The sequence below is a fragment of the Equus asinus genome, chromosome 14, assembly GCF_041296235.1.
Source record: "Equus asinus isolate D_3611 breed Donkey chromosome 14, EquAss-T2T_v2, whole genome shotgun sequence".
Taxonomy (NCBI): Eukaryota; Metazoa; Chordata; class Mammalia; order Perissodactyla; family Equidae; genus Equus; species Equus asinus.
In genome coordinates, this window is record NC_091803.1 from 21,757,359 (window position 1) to 21,775,551 (window position 18,193).

Below are 18,193 nucleotides of genomic sequence, written 5' to 3' on the forward strand. Positions count from 1 at the left end.
TAAGTACCTAAGATGGGCAAACCACTTTAGTCTTGGTTTCTGCAGGTGGTGTGGCTGAAAATTACAATATCAAAGGAATTTTAATGTCTGCATTTCACCCAGAAGTTCTCTATGTTTTCCTTTGGAGAAACTTATTTTTCTCTCCCCCTGTCTCAAAAAAGAAATCTGGGTCAACAGTGAGTGTGGAGTTCCCTCCCTTTATGTGCTGGCTGCAGGGCTTCTCAAACTTGATTGAGCAGGCTTCGGCAGCACCTATTCCCAGTTTCTGATTCATAGGTCTGTGTGGGGCCTGAAAACTTGCCTTTCTAAGCAGTTCCCTGTTTGTGCTGATGCTGCTGGTCCTGGGCACACTTTGGAAACCTGTGTGTTGGCCTGCAGCTTCTGTTACAGCAAAGTTGGCTCTGGCCAAGAGGCATCTCTTTTCTTTGTCAAGAGTGGCCCGTTCAAGCACTTCACCATGCTGCTTTCACCCTGATTAAATGACCAAGGAGTTTAATTTACGAGGCGAGAAACCCTGAATTTTTTCTTTGAAAGATCTCACAAATGATCCATATATTTTTTCATGGGATGACTTTTCAAGTCTTTTGTTATTCTCTTGTTTGGCTTGTGTTCAGAACACCACTGATCTACTGTTGTAACTTTTGTAACCCACTGATATGTGTAAGTGGTTTGAGCAGATCTTTGTGATTAGGTTTCATAATCATCCAAATATCCATCCATCCATCCATCCATCTAGCCATTCATTCATCAGTCCACCTACGGACCTATCCATCCATCCACCCACCTATCCATCCACCCATTCAGCCATCCAGCCATTTAGCCATCCATCCACTCCATCCACCTACCCACCTAGGGCCACCTACCCACCAACTGGCCATCCATCTACCCACCCAGCTGGCCATCCATCCACCCAGCCGTTCACCCCCCAGCCCCCACAACCTATCCACCTATCCATTCAGCCAGCCAGCCAGCCAGCCATTCATCCAACCAGGCAGCCATCTACCCAATGAGCTCCACCCATCCACCCATCCAGCCAGCCACTCATCCATCCCACTAACCAGCCATCTAGCCAGCCATCCACCCATCCATCCACCCAGTGTAACGTGCTAGTAAGCTGTAGAGTTATCATGAAAAATAAGACTACGTCCCTGGTCTCAAGATGTTTATGATACTGTAATAGAAACCCTTCTCTCTTGTCTTCCTTAAAGTGAGATGTGCATTTCTGTCTTCCTAGTGACTTGAGATAATAGTTGAATCCATTGGATTAATACTGCTGCTTCCCTGCAAACATATACTTCCTCAGAAAATGTTTTGAGAAAGCAGTTGATTTCTTGAAGTAAAGGCACAAATGTTAACCCAGTACCTTGTGTTGAAAAGCAATTCCTTCCAAAGAAGCTTTTCAAAGCCTCTTGGTGATAATGACAGAAAGGTTTTCTCTGAATAAGGGTGCTACCTTTTAGAAAGCTCTGCCATGTTATCAGCTTATCTTGAAAGACCCATGTTTGCTTCAGTGAGCCTGCCCGGTGGCTCTCCGAATGTTGGTTATAGAAGGTGTTTTTGTGGTGATGAAGCACCCCAGCTGAGTCTGCCTACACAGTGAATATACACCTAATGATTATCGAGCACCCCTGTACATAATTCTAGTGCACCTTCCTGGGGGCCCTTTGACCAGGTACCATTTTAGCCTTCACTGCTGGGTGAGGGAATTCATGTCTATGGGTACGAACTGCTTTAATGGTTCCTAGAGGCTGGTTCTAAAGGATTGAAAATGGTATATTTGCTTTGTGTCCCTTCATCCTGCAAAAATGTTTAAAATTTGCATTATAAAGTTTTATTAAAATATCCAAATTTTCATCTCTCCTTATCCTCGTCCCATCTTTATTTAAACACATGGAGCTTTTTACATGGTTGTAGTCATTATAGATATTCAATTTTTTCAGCTTTTCTCACTTCACGTTTCTTGGTAAGTGTTCTTTCTTGCTCCTACATGGCTGTAATGACTCTGTAATAGTCCACGGTATAATATACCTTTATTGCTTTTCCATTTCCCATTGCTGGTTATTAGGTCATTTCTATTTTTTAAAAATAACTAAATGCTTCTATAGCCAGCATCCATATACAGGAAAAAACCCTGAAGCAAACTGCTTTTTCTTCTTTTGAATTATTTGCATACATTTATATGATTGGGTTATTATTCTTGTTATATTTTTAATTACTCTTGATACAACTGGTCACACTTTCTTCCCCCAGAATTAAGCCAATTTATGTATCTCCCTGCCAAAATCAGGCTTAATAATTTTTCTTTGTTTTTCCAATTAAATAAATTTTAGAGTATGCCCACTATTTTGATTTGCATTTCTTTAATTACTAACACCATTAGACTATTTTTGGTTATTGGTTTTCTAAAGGAGTTCTGTTCACGCATATGTTCATGTATGTGCTGGAAACTGGTGGAATGTTTTCCCTTTGTATGAGGTATTTATATGTATACTATTTGTGTGTATATTAATAATATCGATGTCTGGATTTTTCAACACTATTGTTTTCCTTTTAATTTCTGGGCTTCACAAAAGTTGATAATACATATAAAATTACGTGTAATAATTGCTGCGTGGTAGGAACTCAGATGTTTATTGAATGAATGAATATTTATCTTTCCTTTGAAATTTATTACAATAACTTTAAAAAGCTCTTTACTTCAGAGAAGAATGTTATCTTGTTTTATTCTGATTTTTCCTATGGTTTGATTTGTTATATTTAGCATTTTTTTTTACCACTAAATTTAGATTGGGTATGGATCTAAGCTAATTTTTCTCATTTTTGTTATTTGGTTCCTGTCATACTATAGATTACATTTTGTTTAACGTTCCATTTTATTTAATTCTTAAGAAATTTGGATCTACGTCTAAGGTGCCTCTTCTGCCTCAGTGATCTGTGGCTTGGCTTCAAGCCATTATTACTGTTTATGATATGTTTGTTTTAAACATATTCTGATAGTTGATGGAGAAAAGCCTCTTTTATTCATTCTCTTCCCCCAAATAGTAATATTTTTCTTTTTGCTGTTTTTAATTGCATTTTATGTACAACACTATGAATAAGTAATGAAAATTCTACAGAGCAAAAGGAAGTGCAAAGAGCAGCTCTCCCATCTCTAGTTCCAGTGGAATATAGAGATGTTTTAATTACTTTTTTAAAACATCATTCATAACTGATTGTGGTAATCATTTTGCAATATATATACATATCAAATCATTCTGTTATACACCTAAAACTAACACAATGTTATATGCGTATGTTATATGTAATACAATGTTATATCTCAGTAATAATAAAATTTGTCAGGCAGACAGTATTACAATAGTAAAGTGAAAAATTCACCCACAGTCACCTGTAATATTATCTTGAGGTGCACACATAATTCTGTTTAAATGTGTATGAAGTTTTACATTGTTTTCATTCTAGCTGAACTTTAGTTTTGTATTTTAAATATATCCATTTAACTTTACATAACAGAGTTTTCTCCATATGAGTGTTTTACATAATTATTGTTTTACATGAGTCAGTAAACTGTATTTCATTAAGTTAGCATTTAATAATTTCCATAACCAGTTCCTTTTGTTAAATAATTAGGCTGTTTCTAACATTTTGCTGTTGTAGGTAATGCAGTAATAAACTTTTCAGTACGTATAGCTTTTTCTTTATTAGAATGATTTTTAGTCTGTGTCACAGCAGTGAGCTCACTAGGACAAAGCATATAGACATACGGGTGTTTATACAAATTGCCAAATTGCTTTCTCAACTCGAGAATTTATATAAATTGTACAGTGTAAACAAATGGTTGGTGAATTTTACTACAGCTTTGCCTTTTCATATATATGTGTATGTGTGTATCAAGCAATAGTCATATTGTACTCATGAAACTAACAGTATATATATTTCATGAGTACAAGGTGACCACAAAATTTCAATTTGTATTTCTTTGAGGTTGAACATTTCTCCATTTGTTTGTGTGTATGGTACTCCTTGCATGGGTTGTGTCCCCTGTCCAGTATATCCTTTCAACAGAGCTTTCTTGAGCACTCCTCGAGGGCTGGGCCGTGTGCAGAGACCGCTCAAAGCAGCAAGGGGCATCCCTGCCCACTCAGAGGAGGTGAGGCAGACGATTCAGGTGTGAGAAGGACCACAGCTGGGATGTGAAGGCTGCTTGGCAGCATTTGGCAGGGCACCTATCCAGACCTAGATGTCTCACCTTCCCCAGTCTGTGATCCCTTCCTGACTGCAGTAGCGATGAATAGACCAGCTGACCCATAAGGACACTATAACTACATGACATATTATCTGCCCTGACTTGGCAAGGCAGCTGGAGGAGCAGTGGCTCCAGAAAGCTCTCTTGAGTGTGGAGGCCCATGTTAATCTTTTTGTAACTGAGTCAAATTCTTCCCCTTTATAATATTCCTCTTTGAGATACAAACTCTTTCCCCAAATTCCTCCCAGAAAGTCCCTCAAGGTAGCACTAAATAGACAATATGTAGCCTTGATTCTAGTGAGTGCTATTTTATTTGCAGGATTTTCTCGCTCTGATTACGCTTCTGTGGGGTATGGGGTGAGGTTCTACTGTCAGGGCCGCCAAGGTGATGGGTTTCCAGTGCAGCTTTGATGAAGACCTCTACTTGGACAGACCCTGCATTTCTCTGGCTAACGAATGCAGGCCATCTCTGGGCTCCCCCACTTTCTCTCCTTGTTTTACTCTCTCTGCACAAGGTCCCCCTTTTCCCCTCAAGACTGATGAGGAAGTACAGTTTCTCTGGAATCTACCAGCCTAACTTTTGTTGCTTTTTTCTCCTCCTGTAAAAGGGCGCTCTCTTTGAATTTCACCTTTGATCAATTGTGTTGTATCTTTAGAAAGCAACATATATTTAGATTTTAATCCAGTTTCAATGACTTCTTTTGACTTATAAGTTTAAACCATGTCCCTTTGTTGTCATATCTTATCTTTCAGTTTTATTTTTGATACCGTGTATTGTTGTTACCACCCTCTTTCCACATCTGTCTCTCCATCTATCTTCTGTTATATGGAGTCAGAATAATTTCATTTACTTTCATCTTTTGTAGTGATGTGGAAGATAGATACCCTATTTCATTCTTCTACTAATATATGCTGACTAAAAGGAGTTCATCAGTCAATGTGGATACCAGGGGTGATGGAACCTTGTTTGGGTGAGGGTGGGCTAGGGTAGGATGCATGCCATGTCAGGTGGACAGTCCGAGAAAGGGCTTCCTGAGGCAAGAAATGACATGCTACCATAAGTATGTGCCACCAGTGCTTGGAGTTCAGGGAGGAGGTAGTGAGAAATGAGCTGAGAATCAGCCAGCAGTCCTTGGGGGTTGCATCTGCCATATTCATGCGTGTGAACTCGATCTTAAAGACATGATGAGCGATGGGAGCTAAGCCATCAGCATCTTTTTGAAGCTGGAGCTTCAAAAACTTTTGAGGAGCAAAAGTTCTTTGAAGAATGTTTTTCTGGACATTGTTCTTGTCTGGACATTTGTCACAGACAGGCATTTGGAACCATTGGTCTATGTTCAGGTTGTGAGATAGACAGATGGCTATCATTTTGATTTAAGAGTGATAGTCCCCAGAACAAAGACAGATACCTGCTCCCACAGGGAGATTGATCGGGGGAGAAGGAAGCCTCCCTCCATAGATTACTGTGACCCAAAGGCCTCGGCCAGACTGATTGACACAGATGAATCCCCCCAGGGAAACATATATGACACAGCTTTCTCGTGTTTGTTTTAATGTAATAAATGCTTGTAAAATCATTTAATGTATTCGTGTGTCTTATGTAAGCAGTTTGAGTATATTTATGGTGTGATATGGCCTTCCAGGAATGGAATCTCCATTTATAAGATTATACTCACAGGAAACAAATCATTGATTTACAATTACTTTGACTTGCTACCTTTGTCCAGTAATTGATTAGGTCAAGGGTTGGCAAACTTCTTTTGGAAAGGGCCAGAGGGTAAATGTATTCAGCTCCGCAGGCCATATGGTCTCTGCCACAACTACACAACTCCTGTGCTGTCGTGTGAAAGCAGCCATAGTTCTGCGTAAACAAATGAGCATTGGCTGTGTGCCGATAAGCTTTATTTTTGGACAGTGAAATTTGAATTTCATACAATTTTCATGTATCACAAAATATTATTCTTCTTTGTATATTTTTCTACCGTTTAAAACTACAAAAGTTTTTTGTATGAGATGTATAAAAACAGACAGTGGGCTGGATTTGGGCCATAATTTCCTGAGCCCTACTTTAAATCATAATTTAGGGTTGTCTGGATAGCTGCGATTTACTTAACATGTTGTGTGTGCCAGGCACTGTGCTGCACGCTTTTCATCTATCAGTTCACATAGTTCTTATGAAAACTCCGAATTCTGTTTTTATTTATTTCCAGGTGAGGAGACGGAGGCTTGCTGAGATTCAGTCACTTGTCTGAGGTTACGTGGTGGGTCAGTAATGGTGGAATCGCATTTTGAACTGAGACCTGCCTGAGTTTAGTTTTAATTGTAAAGTCCCTGTTCTTGAGAGTTTACCGAGTTCTGGGGAGGACGGCGGGTAATTAAACTATTTTGCAATTGTAGTAGAATATCATTAGAATTCAACTAATAAGTAAATTCCCGAGATACAACATGTTCATAAAGCCTAGGATGAGTTTAGCTCTTGGGCTCTTTGTCACTCTTAATGCTAGTGCGTTAACAGACTGTCTGGGTGTGAATGTGGCCCCACCGCTTGGAAGTTCAGTGACCTTCAGGTTAGGTATACTTTCTATGCCTCAGTTTCCTCATTTGTAACTAGAAGTAAAGATAGTGTTTACTTTATAGAGTCGTTGAGAGGATTAGTGAGCTGGGACATGCTACGTGGCTGGCCCATGGTACATGGTCAATGAATGGGAGCTGTTGTTACTATTTTGGCCTTAGAGTCAAGTAAAACCCCTATGGCCATGTTTGAAGCTCATGCTGCTGCTAATTTTTTCTCCCCCATGCTACACTTGTGAACTTGTTTTTAGAGAAGTTATATTTTATGGATTAGTATAGTGTTCAATATATTTTCCCTATGTTCAAAACAGAAATGGCAGAAGAATTTCGTTTTGTATGTAATCCTCAGTAAATTTTGATGATTGCAGAATGACGAGTTTCAGGATGAAGTCTGTCACATACCTTCTCTTCCTGTGTTTAGAGTTACTTTGTGGTGCTTAGCAAAACCCTTATAATTGCTAAAATTCATCGTAGATCTTTCAGATTTGAGGGGGTTTTGTGAATATAGGTGTCTAGTTTTTTTCTCCTTTTTGTAATTGCTTGTTTTTCCCCCAATTGTTGGTTGGTTTAACTTTTATATTTCTCATCTCAGTGGCCTGGTATTTTAAACTTCCATAGAAAATCATAAATTACTCTTAGAGTTACCAATTTAGTATATATAACTGTGCACAACATTCTCAAATGACTTTTCTCCATCTTGTATGTTGTTATTTCTCATTTCTAATGTACATTTGTGTTTTCTCTATTTCTTGCTTAAATTTACCTCAGGATTTTCTGTTTGGGGTTACTAGATTCTTTTAGAGATGTTATTTTTTTTCTTTTTTCTCCCCAAAGCCCCCCAGTACATAGTTGTATATTCTTAGTTGTGGGTCCTTCTAGTTGTGGCATGTGGGACGCCGCCTCAGCGTGGCTTGATGAGAGGCGCCATATCCGCGCCCAGGATTCGAACCAACGAAACACTGGGCCGCCTGCAGCTGAGCGCGCGAACTTAACCACTCGGCCACGGGGCCAGCCCCTGGGTTACCAGATTCTAACACGTGATTTTATGATATATCAATAGACAGAGATTCTATCCAGTTCTCTACATTGGCAATCAGTTTTTATTTATATAGTTCATTGATATTTATTATTTGAGAAATGTTCAACATTCTTCGGTTTTCAGAATCTTAGTATGCCTTTAACATTTTATAATGACCATATATACTTTAAGTTAATTTTGATTCGTACACTCAGTGACCTAGCCATTTTTGCTTTTTAAAGTCTATCTACATCCTTTTATATTCACTTTTTGTTCATGTGTAATGGATTTTGCTTTCTAATCTAGCCAGGAACTCTTTTTCTCCCCCAACCATGGGATAATAACTAAGTTCTTTTACATTTGGTGTTAAATTTGGATCATCCTCTGCCACCCTAATTTTTATTTTCGTTTTTATAGTTCTTTTGACATTTCTTTCCAATTATGACTACAGAATCCTGGCCATTCCTCAATGGCCTTATTCTTGTTTTTTCTCTTTCCCCTATTGATTCTATTCTTCCGGTAACCAGACTCTTTCTACTGTAATATTACTGGATCCAGTTGGTCAGCAAACATCTCTATGCACATAAGTTTAAATTTTTTTTTTTGAGGAAGATTAGCCCTGACCTAACTGCTGCCAATCCTCCTCTTTTTTTTTTTTTTTTTTTTTGCTGAGGAAGACTGGCCCTGAGGTAACATCCATGCCCATCTTCCTCTACTTTATATGTGGGACGCCTACCACAGCATGGTGTGCCAGGTGGTGCCATGTCCGCACCTGGGATCCAAACCAGCGAATCCTGGGCCACCGATGCGGAACGTGCACACTTAACTTCTGTGCCACTGGGCCGGCCCCCATATGTTTAAATTTTTAACCAATTAAAGCAGCAACTTTGGTTTTAAAAATTTTTAAATAAAAATTGTATGTATTTAAGGTGTACAACATGATGATTTGATATATGTTTGACACATATATAGTGAAATGATTACCGCAGTCAAGCTAATTTAACCTATCATCCTGGCATAGTTACCATTTTTTGTATGTGATGAGAACACCTGAAATTTACTGTCTCAACAAATTTCCCGTATCCAATACAGTATCATTAACTATAGTCATTGTGCTGTACAGTAGCTCTCTAGACCTATTTGTCCTGCATAACTGCAACTTTGTACCCTTTGAACAACGTCTCCCCATTTCCTGCAGCGCCCCAGCCCTGGCAACCACCATTCTACTCTCAGCTTCTGTGTTTTCAACGTTTTTTAGGTTGCACATACAAGTGAGATCATGCGTGTTTTTCTTTCTGTGTCTGGCTTATTTCACTTAGCATAATGTCAGCAATTTTGGATCCTTTCCATGGAAGACGAGCAGTTGTGTTCCCCCCGCTCCCACTCCATTCAGACACAGTTTTTCTTGGTCTTTGATGCCACACTTTATGTGATTCTCATTGATCTGTGATTGTATTGATTCTTTTTCCTCACAGTACGGCAGCCCTTCCCGTTAGTGTCCTCTATTTATCTATTTATCTTTTGGAATTGGCATTTAAACTTGGTTGCTGCTTTGAAGTAATTTGAGAAGTGAAATTTGTCAGTAAGGGGTGACAACAATATATAATTCCTTTAGGCATTTGACACCTTTAGGTCCTTCTGTTGAAGGTTCTCTGAACTGACAGCTTTGCAGGGTAAAGAATACCCAGAAGTCTCTCTGCTTTTATCTCTGAGGGTTATGCCTATCTCTAAGGTCTAAGACAAGAATTCTGCAAAAAGGCTTGTTATGTTTCTTTTAAGGTGACCAGTTCTTTCCTTTTTCAGTGCATTAAGAAGGCATTTCCTAGGAGAGAGATTGGTGTCTTGCTTCTTGCTGTGGTCTCTGGAAGGAACGTCAAGAGTTCTTTTGTCTCCCAACTAAATTTTTAAGCAATCTAGGAAAACTGTTTCCTTCCCCAGGCACTTTTTCCTTCTGTTTCTTGATTCAGCTTTTACAGGCACCCTTGCAATTTGAAGGTTAGGTCCCCTTATATGCTTTGTTTCTCTTGTATGTTCTTAGTTCTCCTTCATTCTCCAGAATACCGTTTCATTGATGTGATGTTTTGCAGAACCAGTTCTGCTTTTGACTGCATCTCTGGGATGTTCTTAATTGTGTTATCATTTTATTGTAGTATTGTTTTAAACCCTAGTTTAATCTTGATTGATTTTTGTAATGCTACCTTTCATCTTTTCAAGAAAAGATGCCAGCTGTTTCCTGAATGCCATTTTTGATTCTGGTAGCCGTTGTATTTTGGTTATCAAAGTGCAGTTTCTGGCCCACCGAGGGCTTTGAGCTTCTGCCACACAATGTGTTTTCAACAATCCTGGGTTTTTGATTTTTTTTTAATCTCGTTAAAATTTATTTTTCTGTTTTATTTGCTTTCTTTTTTATTGACATTTTTAATGGAGGAGCCTGTTTCATCATCTTTAATTTTTGGAAAGTGTTTTCATTTGCATTATTTTTCTAAATAGTCTATTATTGTATTTTATTTTATATTTTTCCCTTATGTGTAACTATTACTCTAAACGATTAAGACTTTATTATATTTTTTTATCTTAGTTGTATTGTGATAATCAAATTTAAAATTCCACACAAAGTAGAGAGGTTTGTATAATGCTCCTCCATGTACCCTGTGTAGATGTCTATGTACCACCCACCTTTAGTAATTATCAGTTTTTCAATCTTGTTTCATTCCCACCCCACAGACCCCCTTGGTTGTCCTGGAGTATTTTAAAGAAAATCCCAGATATTATGTGATTTGACCTATAAATGTCAGATATTAGATTCTTGGGTGTGGCTGATACTTCCTCATGGTGCCATTTAATTTCTCCTCTAGATCCTGTATTTTCTATAAAGTGGTAGTTGGATCAAGGGCAGGAGTTCTCCAACTTTTTGGCCTCAAGACCCCAATCTTATAATCTTGCAATCTTAAAAATTATCAAGGACCCCAAATGCTTTTATTTATGTGGATATATCTATTGATATTTAGCATATTAGAAATAAAAAGGAGAAATTTTTAAAACATAAGTAAGATACAAGCTCACCCTCCATTAGCCATAGATGATGTTATCATGTGTATGTAGCTTCTGGAAAACTACTCCGTATATTTGGAAGAAAATGAGAGTGAAAAAGACAAATAATGTCTTCTGATTATTAAGAAAACCGTTTTGGTCTTGTGGACTCTCTGAAGTGGTCCTGGGGCGCTCCCAGAAGTCCCAGAACACACTTCGAGAACCTCTGATCTAGAAGCTCAAATACATTCAGATTCATCTTTTTTGGGGTGGATGAGGGGACCAGAAAACCTCGTGAGGGGTTCTGTACGCTCTCACTGCATCCTGTCAGGGGCATATGAGGTCTGTTAGTGACACTAAGATTGATCTATGGTTGCAGGTAAGACTATAGAATTAGACCCAGTTCTTGTGAGGGTCTCATGTACATTTGAGAAAAATATACATTGTCTTTCTCCTGTTGTGTGCTTATAGTTAGTTCTTTTTTCTCAATTGCTTTATTTGAATTATTTTAATTTTTCACTCGATTATCATATTATGATATTAGGTATTATGATTTGGCACTATTTCTGTGAAAAAATTTCTTCTGAAATTTGTGACATTTTTGCCTTTTATATATGTCACCACTATATTGTTTGGGGAGGCAACTTAAATATTTTGTTCATTTATTTTGTCCTTTATTGTTATATAATTTCCTTGTATGTGCATATGTTTTAGTTTTTTATTTTTTTTGTTTTCACAGTAGTCCCCCCTAATCCGTGGTTTTGCTTTCTGCAGTTTTGCTTTGCATGATTTCAGCTACCTGTGGTCAGCCATGGTCTGAAAATATTAAATGGGAAATTCCAGAAATAAACAATTCATAGATTATAAATTGCACGCCATTCTGAGTAGCATGGTGAAATGTCATCCCATCCTGCTCTGTCTTGCTCAGGACGTGAGTCATCCCTTTGTCCAACGGATCCACGCTGCATACGCTACCTGCTCGTTAGTCACTTAGTAGCCGTGTCGGTTATCAGATTGACTGTTGTAGTGTCACAGTGCTTGTGTTCAGATAACCCTTACTTTACTTAATAATGGCCCTAAGGCCCAAGAGTAGTGGTGCTGGCAATTTATTCTAGTGTATTGTTATAATTGTTCTATTTTATTATTAGTTGTTGTTAATCTCATACTGTGCCTAATTTATAAATTAAACTTTATCAAGTACATGTGTATGTATAGGAAAAAGCATAGTATGTCTAGAGTTCGACACTATCCATGGTTTCAGGCATCCACTGAGGGTCTTGGGGGTCTTGGAACGGATCCCTTGTGGATAAGGAGGAACTACGTTACAGGCATACCTCAGACATATTGTGGGTTTGGTTCCAGACCACCACAATAAAGTGAATATCTCAATAAAGCGAATCACATGAACTTTTTGGTTTTCCAGTACATATAGAAGTTATGTTTACACTCTACTGTGGTCTAAGTGTGCAATAGCATTATGTCTAAAAAAATGTACATACCTTAATTAAAAAATACTTTATTTCTTAAAAATGCTAACCATCATCTGAGCCTTCAGTGAGTTGTAATCTTTTTGCTGGTGGCAGGTCTTGGAAATACACAAGTATCTGCGAAGTGCAAGAAAGGAAAGCATGATAAAATTAGGTATACATGTACTTAATATTTTGGGCTGAAATTTTCATTTATGAGTATAATGCTGCACTTGCATTTCATTCACCCAGTTTTGTATTTTAATCTCAGGTGTGTTTATTTTCCCTGAGTCTTCTATAATCAACATATTGTTATATTTGATTTACCTCAGAAGGAGAATTTCCTTCTTTTTCATCAGACCAATTAGGTTGTTTATATCTAGGGCTGTGATTGTTATATATGAAATACCTTATATCATTCCAGTTTTTATACCTCTTTTAGGCATTCTTTCCTTTTTATTTATTTTTATAAAAGTACCTAAGTCATAACTGTATATGTTGTCATTGAAAATTTAATAATAGGGATGTAGAGAAAAGCTAAAGTCCCTCTACAGACTTCTCCCCACCTTATGCTAATTAGCACTGTTGACTGTGTTCCTTTTCAGAACTTTTTCTGTGCATTCATCCCCAAATGTTGGCACACATAGAAATAAAAGAAAATGCTTGGGGTTTTTAAAAGTGATAAATGGGTATGTACACTGAATATTTTTCTGCGTCTTATTTTTCCTTTGTCTTTTACTCTGACAGTATGTTTGGAGATCTCTCCGTGTTGGTCAAATAGCTCTGACTTCATTCTTTTAGATGCTGCATGGCCTGTTGTAGATTTCACCATAGTTGATTTAACCAGACTGCTATTGATGGGCATTAAGATGTTTCCATTGTTTTCCTGCGGACCCACTGCTATAGTTAACATCCTTGTTGCAGCCTGTTTGTATAGTGTTTCTTCACATAGAAACCTAGAAATAAGAATGCTCAATAAAACACTGTGTACGTTTTCAATTGTAATAGACATCACCAAGTTGTTCTCTCAACAAGCCTGCACCAAGCAGTGAGTTTCCTGTTCTTATCTCTTATTCATTTTCCCATTGAGATGTTTGTAAGCACTTTTTATCCATTCTGGATATTTCATTACATTTATTTTAGTGGCACATATTTGCTTCTAGTGTTTTGCTTGTTTTTAGCTTTGTCAATGGCCTTTATTTTTTGATCTTTTAGAAGTTGTTAATTTTTATGCAATAAAATTTCTTAATCCCTTCAAAATGTTTTCCATGTAGTTCCATATTTTTTGTGTACTTTAAATGTTTGAGTGTCTGGAACATAGTCTTTTGACTTCTTTGTAATTTAATTCCAGCATCATCAACACTCATGACAAATACACTCATTACTTTGGACTTCTGGAGAGGTCTGTGGGGAAGGCGGGGTTCAGGGGGCAGCAGAGATCCCTGCCCTGGTATACAAGACCCTGCTTCTGGCTCGTTTCTGTGCTCTGTATTCAGCTATTAGTATTTTGTACTTTCTGATCCCTTGATGATGTTTCATGCCTCTGTGCCTGTATATGTGTTATTTTCCAACTGGAATGTCTCCTTCTTTTGTCTGGCTACTGTTTGTGGAGTGCTTAGAACGTGTAGGGCACCCTGCAAGGTATGTCAAATATGTCATCTCTGCTGCTTGTCGGTCTCCTGCAAGAGCCAGTGTGGTCCTTTCCAAAGGTGACCCTTGATGAATCATGCCTCCCTCAGGGTGCTGTGTGTAGCACCCTCCCACACTGAAGCCATGCTGGCCAGTGACTCCATCTAGCCCATACAGTGTGGTGGAAGGGAGGCCATTCTGACTCTGGACACTAGCTTTCAGAAGGCCTGTGTGCCCCTGTGTGCCTGGGCCACTGTGTAAGGAAGAGGCCCTGACACCAAATGGAAACAGAGAGGGGAAAGAAAGGCCACCTGTGCCAGTGTCCAGCTGAACCCAGGCTTCTTTCAGTCCTAACCCAGGTTCCAGACTATGAGTGAAGCTATCTTGGATGCTCCAGCATCATCCACCATCTGCCTGTAGCCATGAAACCAGCAGGAGAACAGATCAGCTGAGCTCAGTCAACCCACAGAATCATGAGATATAATAAAATGCTGGTGGTTTTGAAACATTAGGTTTGGGGGTGGTTTCTTATACTGCAATAGATAAACAGTGAGGCACAAAAAATTGCTCTGAGTATATAAAGGCTAGAGGTTATTTGAAGAACTATTAGTAATAATATTAACAATAGCTATCATTTAATTGTGTCCGCAGTGGTCCAGGCATAGTATAGATAATGTAGACACATTCTGCATGGCAAACTCCTACATATTCTCTAATGATTCAGGGATCATTAATAATTTTATAAGAACGTGAGTAGTCGCAACTACTGTTTATTGAGCAGTTAGTACATGCTAGACATTCTCTCTCTTTTGTTTTTTTTTTTAAAGATTTAATTTTTTCCTTTTTCTCCCCAAAGCCGCCCGGTACATAGTTGTATGTTCTTAGTTGTGGGTCCTTCTAGTTGTGGCATGTGGGATGCCACCTCAGTGTGGCTCAACGAGCAGTGGTGCAATGTCCGCGCCCAGGATTTGAACCATGAAACACCGCGCCCAGGATTCGAACCAATGAAACACCGGGCCGCCTGCAGCGGAGTGCACAAACTTAACCACTCAGCCACAGGGCCGGCCCCGGCCCCTAGACATTCTCTGTCTTAATGTGGGTTCTTCTCAGATGACTCCTGCCCATCCTTCCCGACTGTGTCTAGAAGGAGGAGAAGGCCACCTGGGTGGGCTCCCACAGTGGCTGAGTTGCGTCTGAGTGCCTGCTACACAGCTGCTGGGACTTTGCCACGTAACCCGTCTTTCCCCTGCTCGCTCCTGGTCCCTGGGTATTAGAGTTGTTGATTGAATCAGTTTTTAGCATTTATCTTATTATGACTATGTATGTATTCTTCCCTGATAAGCCAGGGAACTATGATTACATTTTAATCTTGTACAACTTCTGGAGTGAGTAAGTGCCTCACCTTTTCTTTTCCTTACTTGGATGTTGTGGTATGTGCTTTTTGGTTGCTATTCCGTATACTCCAGCAAAACCGTAAACCCCTCTAGATGCTCTTTTCCACATGACCAAGCACATTAGTTCCATTTTCTGTTGAGTTTTGGTTCTTTCCTTGGAGACAGCCCTCCTGGCGCCAGGGGTGCCTGCCGCGCACCCCTCCTCCTGGGATTCCCTCTGCCTCCTCTGTGCTCCGCGCCCTGTTTCCATGAGCCTCCTTCTTTCTCTGCTTGATTTACTCCCTCAGGAACTTCCGCTCTAGTATATGTGCCTTCATTAAATCTTCTCCTCTGTTTTCTCTCTTCTCTTTTGCTGGAATGCTTCTGCATCAGGTGCTAGACCTCCTTGATTGATCCCCTGATTTTTCTTATTTCTTTCATATTTTTTGCCTTTTTATTCAATTTTCTGGGAGATATGGCCTTCCAACTCTTCTCTTAAAATTTTTAACTTCCTGTTACGTGTTGAATTGCTAAAGGGTTTTCTTATTCTGTTCCGCGAGTGCGGTGCCTTCCCCTTGCTGCCCACGGCTTAGTGGGGTTCCCTGGTTCTGTCTGCACGTTCTGTACTCTCTGCCTTGCCAACGTGTTGTTACCTCTTTGTTGGTTCTGGCATCTGCCCCCTGTTGTTAATTTTCCTCAAGGCCTGGTGAGGCTTTGTTTTTCGTATTTAGGAGGAAGGCGCTGGGATGCTGGGGAATGTTCTGTGCATTTTGAGGTGGAACAACCAGTGGTCCTCATGGATGGGCACACAAGTGGGCGGCTGTTTCACTGGCTGAATTGTGTCCCCCTACAAATTCATATGCAATAACCCCCAGGACCTCAAAATGTGACTGTATTTGGCGATAGGGTCTTTAAAGAGGTAATTAAGTTAAAATGAGGTCCTTAGTGTGGGCCTTAATCTAAGCTGACTGGTGTCCTTGTAAGAAGCGATTAGGACACAGACACACAGAGGGAAGACCACGTGAAGTCACAGGGAGAAGGTGTTCATCCACAAGCCAAGGAAGAAACCGACTCTGCGGACACCTTGATCAAAGACTTCCAGCCTCCCGAACTGTGAGAATATAGATTTCTGGTGTTTGAGCCCCCCAGCCTGTGGTACTTTGTTTTGGCAGCCAGGGCTAATACACTGGATGACACTCACATGTCAGTATCCGTTTATTCTTTCCTCTGGGGCCGTGCGGTTTTCCTAGAGAAGAAACTCTCAGTCTTCTGCTGGGTATAGGCCTGCCTGTGTGCTTTCCGGGAGCTCATGGTGGGTGGCTCGGGACAGGGAGCTAGACTTCCATGTGATGCCCCTCTGTCCCCTTTGACCCATCATCTTCTTCTGTGCCCAGGGTCCAGCACTGGAGCCTCTAGGGGAGAGGCAGTCAGCTGTCTGGGTGGAATTGGCTTGGGGCTAGGGGGTGGAGGGCTAGTGGCATTAGCTGTACCTTACACAGAATTACAACCATGTTTCTCTTTCAACCCTACACCTCCTGGAGCCTCCTTTCTGGGGTCCTGAGCATGAATTGGCGTCTCCCTCTGCAGTCAGTGGGTATTCCTCTCTGCTGGCTCCTCCTCCTTCATTTCTTCTTCCAAATTTCGGTTCATGCTGCTTGTCTGTAGTCATCTGCCCTACTTCTTGTCCTTGTATATCTATAGATGTCATCCTCCTGTGGGCAATAAGAGATTTATTGGTTCAAGCCCGTGCCTAGTCCAGTGGTTGGGGGCCTTGCACAGTGGAAGAATGTGTTTCGGAACCTTGTCTCTTTCTGTCTCTCTATGCTGCTGCTCGTGGTGTAAGCTTCATTTTTAACTTTGTATTTTGAAATCATTTTAGGCTTTTAGAAGAGTTGCAAAGATAGTACAGTGAGTTTCTTAATGGTGACGTCTTATATAACTGTGGAGGATTGTCAAAGCTGAGTGGTAAGCACTGCTATGATACTATTAGCTGAACACAGAATTAAACTACTACGTGTGACTCATACTGTACCTGATTTTCCAGTAATGTCCTTTTTCTGTCCCAGGATCCAGCTTTGTATTTACTTGTTAACTTTTCTTAGTCTCTTTAATCTGTCGGAATGCCTCAATATTTCCTCGTGTTTCGTGAGCTCAGCATTTTTAAAGAGCACTGGTCATGTATTTTGTGGAATCTCTCTTAATTTGGGCTTGTCCGCCGTTTTCTTATGATTTGATTGAGATTTTGGTTTTGGAGGAAGAACACCACAGAGGTGCTGTGCCCTCTCAGTGCCTACGTATCAGGAGGTACCTGATGCCCATGTGACTGGTGATGTTCACGTGATCACTTGCTTACGCGGTGTCTGCCAGGTTTCTCCCCTGTAAAGTTCCAGTGAGGGTAAAGTTTTCTTCTTTGTTATTAACACATATTTGGGGGATACTTGGAGGCTATGCAAATATCCTATTTAGCCTTAAACTTTTGCTCACTGTTTTTAGCATTCACTGGTGGACATTGCCTGCAACCATGATTACTGTGGTTTTTAGTGGAGATTTTCTATTTCTCTCATCCCTCCCACACTTTTTACTTGGAATTCTTCTGTAAGGGAAATTTGTCCTTCTCCCCCATTTATTTGTTTGTTCAATCACTTATTTATATCACTATGGACTTATGAATATTTATTTTATTCTTTGGGCTATATCCAATACTATATTTATTGCTTTTCTTACTCAGATTCTTTCAGCGTTGGCCAGCGAGAGCTCTTTCAGGTTGTCTTTCTTTCTTGTGTCCTTTTGTCGTTCCCCCGACTTTTTTGGGGGGACATTTCCTTGCTGACACCGTGAGACACTCCAGGCTCATCTTGTA

At 39.8% G+C, this 18,193-nt stretch overlaps 1 protein-coding gene across 1 annotated transcript in view; it reads left to right on the plus strand.

The window, feature by feature from the left end:
• The window catches only part of GALNT17 (polypeptide N-acetylgalactosaminyltransferase 17), a 451,648-nt gene that overhangs the window by 50,631 nt on the left and 382,824 nt on the right, over positions 1 to 18,193 (plus strand). The window lies entirely within an intron of this gene.